The following is a 10,763-nucleotide window of genomic DNA, read 5'->3' on the forward strand; positions in this document are numbered from 1 at the left end:
TCGAGACTCATCAGACCAGGCAACATTTTTCCAGTCTTCAACTGTCCAATTTTGGTGAGCTCTTGCAAATTGTAGCCTCTTTTTCCTATTTGTAGTGGAGATGAGTGGTACCCGGTGGGGTCTTCTGCTGTTGTAGCCCATCCGCCTCAAGGTTGTGCGTGTTGTGGCTTCACAAATGCTTTGCTGCATACCTCGGTTGTAATGAGTGGTTATTTCAGTCAAAGTTGCTCTTCTATCAGCTTGAATCAGTCGGCCCATTCTCCTCTGACCTCTAGCATCAATTAGGCATTTTCGCCCACAGGACTGCCGCACACTGGATGTTTTTCCCTCTTCACACCATTCTTTGTAAACCCTAGAAATGGTTGTGCGTGAAAATCCCAGTAACTGAGCAGATTGTGAAATACTCAGACCGGCCCGTCTGGCACCAACAACCATGCCACGCTCAAAATTGCTTAAATCACCTTTCTTTCCCATTCTGACATTCAGTTTGGAGTTCAGGAGATTGTCTTGAACAGGACCAAACCCCTAAATGCATTGAAGCAACTGCCATGTGATTGGTTGATTAGATTTCATTAATGAGAAATTGAACAGGTGTTCCTAATAATCCTTTAGGTGAGTGTATATTACTGCTCACTGTGTATTGTTACAGTTTACTGGTATTGTATGAGCTATTGTGATGTTGTTGTGGTCTATTCTTACTTTGTTTATGGTCCTTAAGAAACAACATTTCGTTTAGCTATATACTTGTAGGCAAAGGATATGAATAAAGTATTTTAACTTTGATTTTTGATAACGTGTTCAACCATTTTGCATGTAGTGACTAATGCAATGAACTTATGCCTAGATGTTTTGGGGGGTAAGATTATTCAACAGAGACTGGTATAATTCATTGTGATCAGCAGGACATAAGCAAGTGATAATGTAGGAAACTGCAGACAATTGTACATAATCATTTGCATCAGTGTGTCAAGTCATTTGCAATTTGTTAAAAACAATGAGAAAGTGCTTTTATGATGTGCACAAGCGACGAGATGATGTGGATGTTGCAAAATTAGTTTTGATCATTTCAATTCTGATCTGAGAAATGCACCAAAGCGACTGAGAAAAAATGTAAATATCATCAAGAATACCTACGAAACACTTTTTTTTGGTCATTGATGGGCCAGATACTCTCTTGTTTTCATTTGCCTATTTGGCATTGAAGTAAGTAGTACTTTTATTTTGTGGTACTTGGATTACATTATTAATTACATTTTTTAACAAGTAATTTGTAATTGTACCATATTACATTTTTAAAGTAATCCTCGCAACCCTGAATATAGCCTTAGTGCTGTCACTCCATCACAGTGAGATGACAGCACAGTCCCTAATGCACAACAAACAAACTTTAAATGAATCCCAACCCCAGACTTGTGTCATATAAGATGAATTTGTGGTAAGGTGCTGTGTCAGCTGTGTCAGCACATGGAACAGATGTGGTTAGATTAGGGAAATGCAATTAGCTGACATCAGCTGCTGTTCAAATAATCCTGTTAGGGCTTAGAAATATAACACCCATGATCAACTGGCTTTACAAAAGTTCCTTTTTTCTAAGTAGAGCAATAACGTAGACTAACTAGTCTTTGGCATTGAACCAAACTGTTGAAACTTTCTTAGGTAAATATTCTGGGGTTATTAAGTTTGTGGTTACAAAAACAACATTGCAATATATTGGTATGACAATAAAGTCATCAAACCTGTCCTTATGCAACAAACAATAAAACCCATTAGCAACGAGTTTCAGTAGGATTGACACCAAAAACAAAAAAGGATTCTGCCTATCTCAGATAACTTTCTGGGCACAAACTGCTATCAATATTTGTGATTCCGACCCTGATATCTATAGCTATATCTATACCATATAACCACTCATTACAACCAAGGTATGCAGAATACCATCTCTGAACGCACAACACATCGAACCTTGAAGCAGATGGGCTACAGCAGCAGAAGACCACACCGGGTGCCACTCCTGTCAGCTAACAACAGGAAACTGAGGCTACAATTCATACAGGCTCACCAAAACTGGACAAAAGAAGACTAGAAAAACATTGCCTGGTCTGATGAGTCTCAATTTCAGCTGCAGCATTCAGATGGTAGGGTCAAAATTTATCTGTGTGGGGTTGTTTCTTAGGGGTTGGGCTTGGCCCCTAAGTTCCAGTGAAAGGAACTGTTAATGCTTCAGCATACCAAGACATTTAGGACAGTTTCATGCTCCCAACTTTGTGGAAACAGTTTGGGGATGGCCCCTTCCTGTTCCTACATGTCTGAGCACCAGTGCAAGTCCATGAAGACATGGACGAGCGAGTTTTGTGTTGAAAACTTGACTGGCCTGCACAGAGTCCTGATGCCAACCCGATAGAACACCTTTGGGATGAATTAGAGCGGGGACTGTGAGCCAGGCCTTCTCGTCCAACATCTGTGCCTGACCTCATGAACGTGCTTCGAGAAGAATGGTCATGAACACACTCCTAAACCTTGTGGACAGCCTTCCCAGAAGAGCTGAAGCTGTTATAGCTGCAAGGGGGGGCTATACATCCCATTCTTAAACCCTACGGATTAAGAATGGGATGTCATGGAACTTCATGTGCATGTAAAGGCAGGCGACCCCAAACTTTTGGCAATATAGTGTATATACAGTATATATTTTTTAATAGATAGATAGATCTATCTATTGAATTTGTTATGCATGTCCATATATTTGTACATCTATGAGATGGATGCTAACATGCTCACAATGACAATACTAACAATGCTAACATGCGGTTTACCATGTTCATCTTCATAGCATTGCATTTTAGCATGCAAATATTTTACAATTAGCACTAAACACAAAGTACAGCTGAGGCTGACATGAATCGTTTTGCAGTGTTGGACAACCATTCCAGCCTATCAGAGGTCGCCTTAAAATTCAACATACCGCTGTGACAAGGGTAGCGTCTTCTCTTTGAACCCTTTTCCTCCTGCTTTTTCTTTCACTGTAAACGTTCCTGCTGTTCTAAAGTTTATCCAGATGACTGCATCCTTGCCTGTGTGGAGCTTTCAAATCTCTGAGGAGCTGAGCTAAAATTCCACAGGGTCAGTTAATCAGTCCAGTTGGCCATTGAAACCCTGCCCATTTCTATTCTTCTCTAGCCTGCTCTCCCACTCTCTCTCTCTTTCCTTTTTACCCTCTGTTTACTTTTCCTCTCTGTCACCATAGTAACGCTAATTTGTTTCATTATTAAGCCAACATGAAAAGCACTGTGTTCTCTCATGGTTTGCTGTATGGGCGGGTGTACCGTGTGTGTGGCATTGCCTGAACACCACACAGCTTGGTATTCTCCCAGACAAGGAGCCACAGCTGGACACCTCTACTGAGAGAGCCCTTCAGAAAGCACAAATCTTTCTTTTCTTTCCCAGGCCAAAAAATAGTCTAGCACATAAGCCCAACATAAAGCTGTGATTTTTCCTCACCTTTGGACAGAGCTAGGCTAGCTGTTTCCAGTCTTTACACTAAACTAAGCTAACCAGGTGCTGCTTCATATTTAGATGACAGAATAAGAGTGGTATCAATTTTATTGTTCTTCTTCTTGGCACAAATTAATACAACAAATAAGCAAATTAGAAATGTCAAACTTCTCCTTTAAAGGTCCCATATCCTACACAATGCACTTTTTCATGTCTTTCTAAAGGTGAGGCAGAGGAAAATATTTTCTCCATAAAATATGATCCAGTTTCTCCTAAAATGAGTGAATAAAGTTGTGTTTTTGTAATCAGTGAGGACTAGTCTTGCATAGCCAAACCTATCTCCACATCAACAGACACGATTTTATTGTATTGTTGTGCCATACTGAATCAACACATCTTAAAGGACTCTAATTTTGCAAAGAAAAAAATGTTTGGACTTTCCCAGATACAATGAATGTTTCGTTTGGAAGATACTTGTCCAGTTTATTCATTTCAAAACCCTATTTACTGAGCACTTCCCCACATATTACACATTGAAGCATCTCATCTCCATTCTGAATTGATCTGGTGAATCCAACATTAATAAATTTGTCCTTGTACTTTCGTTTAGACATCAAAGGGTCGACAGTGACAGATCACAGACATAAAAGATCAGGTTAGGGAGAAGAGAGAAAACCTCACACAGCATCTGAGCTTAACTGACAAGTGTCGCACAAAAGAACACTCATTCTCATATTTACATATTAAAGACATTGTTAAGAACATCACTCTGCCTGTTGGCCACCCGATAAAAATGGGCCTGCGACCCATTTTGGGAAACCTGGCACTAGAAGAGAGCCTACTGAAAACTCAATTGACCAAAATCAATTTTGGGACATGTGTAACAAATTAAGCACAAGCAAACCACATGCAGCTCTTATTTGCGCTCCAAGGAGTGAGGAGCGATCCCTGAGGAATTATGAGCGAGGATACACCAGTGCATCCTTTGTGGAAAGCTTTTACTGCCCCCTTATTGGGTAGCCGTTATACTGATTGGATGCTGCAGTTGATCGGACTGATCTGATGCATCAGGACAGATAACATTAAACTCAAGTGCATCACTGCAAAGTCTTTGGCTATATTTGATTTGTTTTATGATTCACCGTCTAGTTAAAATCTGAGTTCATTTTAGGTCTGAACAACAAAAGCCCCACACACAACTTTCTTAATTTATTAGGCTAGAAAGAATTTTCTTTCTTTTATTTCTCCCATCAACTTTATAATGGAGACAATTAAAGTCAGAGAGAATCAGAGACTCTGTCAGCAAGAAACATGTTTTACATATGGATATGGAGAGGACAGAGGAGAGTACGCAAGAAAATGTCCGAGTACGCCAAAGAGTAAAACGTTGAGGTACTGGTACCACGTACCGCTGCGTACCGGCCCACTTCAAGCACTGAGTTTGTTACTTTTGCATTGCGAAAATGATGGATGGTTGTTGTGCTTTGGGATGCACTTATCGATGAGGAGACAAGCCTGGGCTATGTTAGGTGAGGGATTCCCTACAAGGTGAACGTAAACATACCACAGCCAAGGGGCGGCAGGGGCCTGGCAGTTTTGAACAGTGGAAACACGGCCGCGGGGGCTGTATATGGATTGCAAGTGCCCAACACTTTGTGTCGATCTCTATCTTTTTCATGAGCTGAAAGGTGATCCAAATAAAATTGAACGGCTTTCACGGCGTCTCCACAAGGGAGTCTGTTATGATAGAGAGCTGCTATGTTGGTCTGTTGTTTTGCCCATGTCAAGTGACTGAAAACTATGAATAGGAGACAAGTATAGGATCAAAGTCTCTGTTTTATGCAGATGACCTTGCAATGGAAAAAGGGAGACATAAAAAGTCCTGGGGGGGGGACTTCTTCTGGAAAAATCCTCATAAAGTCTGATAAGACTGATGCTCGCTGTACATCTCTGGCTGTGCTCGTACTGGCTGAGGGTGCCTGTATTTCACCTGGGTCTGTGTGACCTGTTAACGATGTCTGGACTGGGTCTGTGCTAATACTGGATTTGGATCAGCTGTGCTATTACTGGCTTATGATCCAGCATCTACTTTATTGACAAATTTAAGCATAGCTCCAGTAAATTATAGATATCAGTACTTGCTAGATATTATTGGTATCAACTCATCAGGCTCATTCAAGCTGGCTCTCATAGGTTTCCTTTAACATTTTCAAAGCTAAAAATACTATTTATAGTAGGGCTGGGCGAAAATTCCATATCAATAACGATCAGGATAAATGTCAAGTCATTACTTCCATCGAGTTTAAAGGCTGATTTTTGCTCCTTAGTGAAAGTTGAAGAAACCAGATGGTGAATTGTGGTTTTAAACTTTTCTTTCTGGTCAGAACAAACACTTAATGCCAAAACAGTGGATCACTTCACAAATCTGAGGCAGAACATTCTGAACTATTGTGATAAAATCTGTTTTCAATAAATGTGCACGAGTAAAATTAAGTTAAATCTTTTTTGAGTCCCTTTTTCCTCAACAAAATCCATCCATCATCAACCGCTTATCCTGCGTACAAGGTCGCGGGAGCCGAGCCAATCCCAGTTGACATCGGGCGAAAGGCGGGGTACACCCTGGACAGGTCTCCTGTCCATCGCAGGGCCCCTCAACAAAATAAATATCTTAATAGTAAAAGTGTTAATTCGTTCATGATTTAAATTTTAAAGGAACCGCTCTAAGCTGGTTTAAGTCCTATTTATCAGATCGATTTTAGTTTGTACATGTTAACGATGAGTCCTCCATGCATGCCAAAGTTAGTCATGGAGTTCCTCAAGGATCTGTCCTTGGACCAATCCTCTTCACTTTATATATGCTTCCTTTAGGCAATATTATCAGGAAACATTCCATAAACTTTCATTGTTATGAAGATGATACTCAGTTATATCTATCGATCAAGCCAGATGAAACTCATCAGTTAGCTAAACTTCAAATGTGCCTTCAGGATGTTAAAACCTGCATGACCTGTAATTTTCTTATGTTAAACTCAGATAAAACTGAAGTTATTGCTCTGGGGCCTAAGCACCTCCGTGACGCATTATCTAAAGATATAGTTTCCCTGGATGGCATCGCCCTGGCCTCACTGGCACACTGCTATACCACTGTGAAGTGTGATGGCTCTCTCTTAGTAAAGTTTAGCAGCAGGTGTCAGAGTTTATGAGAGAGCACAAAGTTTTTTTCTGACCAGGAGTTTGTAGCCAAATTGCCAAAGGTTTTAAACTGCTGTGGCTTCATTGTTAAACATAAAAGTCATTTGATGTGGGCTGCAGCTGGAAAAGCATGCATGTGTTAAATCTTTGGCTAATACTTGTCAACCAAAGACTTGTGTCTGTGCAGTATAATGCAGTGAATGGTACATGTCTGTGGAACACACAGAGAATAGAATTACATGTTATCAGGTTGTTTCCTGCATGTTTATTTTATCATTTCTCATCAGTGACATCCTGTCATTGTTTGTTGTCATTGATGTTGTCAGTCTCTACTGACAACATCCTCTTATAATCAAATGCCTGAATAGACCTGTATATATACTGTTGTGGGGAATATGATAAACTGACTGAGCTGTTTCATTTCAGCTGTAATCCGGAAGCCATGTCACAAGGTAATGAGGGTTTCTGTGGGGAACATAACTAGGTGATTTTGTTTGCATAAAATGCATGACAGTCAACACAAGAGTGCAAACAGTGTTCCTGGTCAGCTCCAACAAAAGCAATTATGATGTAACAACCAAAGAAAACATCCTTACTGGGTTAAGAGCATTACTATAAGCTGTCTCTGAGCTCAAGATGCTTCCAGTTATGTATACTAGCACCGATTGCCCCTCAGTCGCCTTGTTCCTCATAGGAGCAGTGAAATCTGGCCTGACTTTACCTAATTTAGCCAATAAATTGGCTCATGAGAGGCAAGTGTGTTGGACTCAAATGTTTTCATTGGGGTCCAGAGAAAACTACGGTGTCCGACATTGTTTTTGCATATGTACACACCGACTCAACATTAATCTTAGTGACGTCCGATTGGCGTAACCTTGAGTCATTACCACCAACTTGAATAACAATCTTACTGTATTTACGGGTGTGTCGCTGAGTGGGGAAAATCTCTTAGAAACGTGAAAAGGTTGGTGGTGACCCGTGGGCTTTTAATGCTTACGACTATTCCTCCTTCGGACAGTCACCCAGCCACCCCTTCCTGGCTGCTCAGGAAATGCTGGGGGACGGCTGCCAGAGGCTATCTCAGGTCGGTCCGTACCGACTACCGGGGGCTGGCTAACAACAGAAGCTAATGACTGATCTACCAAGGTACATTTTAAAAAGTTAGGTACTCTGAAAAAGAAAGTATAAAAATCAGATGTCTGTAGTCCTCTCAGGGCTGCAGTAAACACAGCCGTTCCATTCGGACCAAATGCAATAATTGGCTGGGTGACTGTCACTCTTCCTCGCTACCATGGCTACCATGACCCTGCTGCTGCAGGAGCTGCCCAGAGCCGTGACAGCCCTGTCTCAGCATACAGCTAACGGCAGCTACGAGTGCGGGCTGGTGTAGCGAGCCAGTAGAGTAGAGATGATGAATTATCTGTAGCTGCAGCTGAGTTGGAAAACTGCAGCGCAGCTGAGAGCTGTGTTTGCTGACGCTAACATTAGGTAAGGTAAGGTTTAGTTATTCACCACCTAGGTTTATTGTTATACTATGTTTACACCTAACGTCTCTCTCTCTACCTTGTATCTAATCTGTTTGTGTGTTTAATATTATCTTGTGTCTGCAAGTGTTTTTTTGACTGTATGTTACTCTGTTACATCTTTGAACAAGACATTTTACCAATGTGGTGATGTAGCTTATTTGTGTTTTTATAATTATGAGAGACACATCAACGTTAGCAAACGCAAACAACGCTGGCAAAAGGTCCAGTATCTGTGTTTCAAGTATCACATGTTTCTGGTATATAAGCTACTTATTATATAGTTTGACATTGTATATAACTAAATCTACTGTGTGAAAACATTTTACTGGAATTTGTGCTGTTATGCTATGAATTATACTATCAGAAGTAAAAAAATAATGGATGTTTTATTTCTGTTACGCCCTCAGGTCAACTGCAGATTTGAAGCCTTCCAACACCCTGTACTTCTCACCTGTATGCGCTGATCGGACCATGCTGGCTGGCCTGGATTACAACCACTGTGTCCACAGAGCAGCCAGGAGAAAAGCTGATGACGCACTTCAGTATGTAGCATTTTTATTACGAGGTTTATTATGAGGTGATTGTGATATATTAAATCATCTCCACAGCAGCGATACAATGCTACATGCAAAGTCTGAACTGTCTTCATAATCAGTCAGGACACCTCTGGACACACTTCGTCTTTCTACCTGTTCATACTTATTTTTATTGATGTTTAAAAATTATCTATTTGTGATATAGGTTGTAGTTTTAGTAGTATATAATATAACAAACAAGTGTTATACCACATTTGGATGTCATTATTTCAGACATAAGACATAAATGTAGTTGCTTGATTTTTTATGCTGCAAGTGTAAAGAAAAGGCATTTATCATTTTCAATGTTTTATTTAAAAAAGAATCAAAATATATAGAACAGGAAAAATCTTTGTATTTTCTCTACCCTTCTGGGAACAAAAACAATGTACAGGTATTCATCCACACAGTGGATGGAATTGTGTAGCACTGTGTCAGTTACATCTTCCACCCTGCTAGGATTAAACCTCTGTATGTTGCATATCTTCCACACACAGCGACTCAGTATCACGACTCTGTGACCAAGTGCTCCACATTTCCACACTACAAACTGTCTGTATGCTGCCTGACTGAACTGTCTGTCACTCTGTCCTGGGTCTGGAAGGTCAGCCATGTGTGGTGCTGGGAAACATAGTAGTCTGGATGTTGTCCACAGTCCTCAGATTCTGGCCTGTAAAAGAATATATAGTTGTTAGAACCCCAAATTGGGAAGATTGGTGTAATAGGACAGAACATTCATCAACATGATCAGATATTTTTATTTAACAGGGGTTTGTTATTCTCTAACAGAACGTCTGTGTCCACATTACACACCAGGTCAATCTGTATATGAGCTGATGGCTGAAGCAGAACTGTAGTTGGTGGTGATGTAATCAGTAAACAATAAGTAAAAAGTAATGAATAACAATGATGGCTTACATTTATATAGCACTTTATTTTTGACAAACAACATGGATCAGGGTGGGCGGCCATCTACCTCGACCGGTTGGGGTGAAGGAGAGAGCGAGAGAGAGTGAGGGCAGGAGAGGAAGAGAGAGAAAAAGAGAGGGATGGAAGGAGAGAGAGGGGAGGGAGGCAGCCTACACAATATACACACACAGAGGTACAGACAGTAAAGGTGATGTTGCTATAGACTAAATGAAAAATGGTACAGATATTTATAGTAGTGTTAATGGTAATAATCGTAATGTTAATAATTATAATAACAATAATAATAATAATAGAACTAGTAACAATAGTCGTTGCAGCAGAAGGTGCTGAGCAGGAACACGGGGGCAGCAGGTGACCCGCAGCCACAGATCCAGACTCCACAGCTTCCAGAGCCAGAAAACCTGCAGGAAGTGATAGGAAGAGAGAGGAGAGGGACGAGAAAGCACAAGACTACCGAAAAGGGGAGAAGTTGTGTTAGTAACATGCAATAATGGGATGAGTTTGCATACAGAGGGAGAGAAAGTAGAGGAGAGAGGAGCTCAGTGCATCATAGGAAATCCCCCGGTAGTCTAGGCCTATAGCAGCATAACTAAGGGATGGTTCAGGACTCACCTGAGCCAGCCCTAACTATAAGCTTTATCAAAGAGGAAAGTCTTAAGCCTACTCTTAAATGTGGAGATGTGGAGGTGTCTGCCTCCTGAACCCAAACTGGAACCTGGTTCCACAGGAGAGGAGCTTGATAGCTGAACGCTCTGGCTCCTAGTCTACTTTTGGAGACTCTAGGAACCACAAGTAACCCTGCATTCTGGGAGCGCAGTGCTCTGGTGGGGTAGTAAGGTACTATGAGCTCTTTAAGATAAGATGGTGTCTGACCATTAAGAGCTTTGTAGGTAAGAAGAATGATTTTAAATTCTATTCTGGATTTTACTGGAAGCCAATGCAAAGAAGCTAAAACAGGAGAAATGTGATCTCTTTTCCTGGTTCCTGTCAGAACACGAGCTGCAGCATTCTGGATCAGCTGAAGAGTCTTAACGGACTTTTTCGAGCAGCC

General features: G+C 41.0%; 1 protein-coding gene across 3 annotated transcripts in view; it reads right to left on the bottom strand.

Moving 5' to 3' along the window:
- LOC123973711 (uncharacterized protein C21orf62 homolog) overlaps positions 1-3,162 on the bottom strand; it is a 16,109-nt gene extending 12,947 nt beyond the window's left edge. For all 3 annotated transcript variants that reach the window (XM_046053939.1, XM_046053940.1, XM_046053938.1), the window contains exon 1: positions 2,960-3,162. The gene's annotated coding sequence lies outside the window, so the exon portion shown is untranslated. The remainder of the gene's footprint in view (positions 1-2,959) is intronic.
- Between the last annotated feature and the right edge of the window lie 7,601 nt (positions 3,163-10,763).

Source organism: Micropterus dolomieu, linkage group LG07 (genome assembly GCF_021292245.1).
Source record: "Micropterus dolomieu isolate WLL.071019.BEF.003 ecotype Adirondacks linkage group LG07, ASM2129224v1, whole genome shotgun sequence".
NCBI classification, from domain to species: domain Eukaryota; kingdom Metazoa; phylum Chordata; class Actinopteri; order Centrarchiformes; family Centrarchidae; genus Micropterus; species Micropterus dolomieu.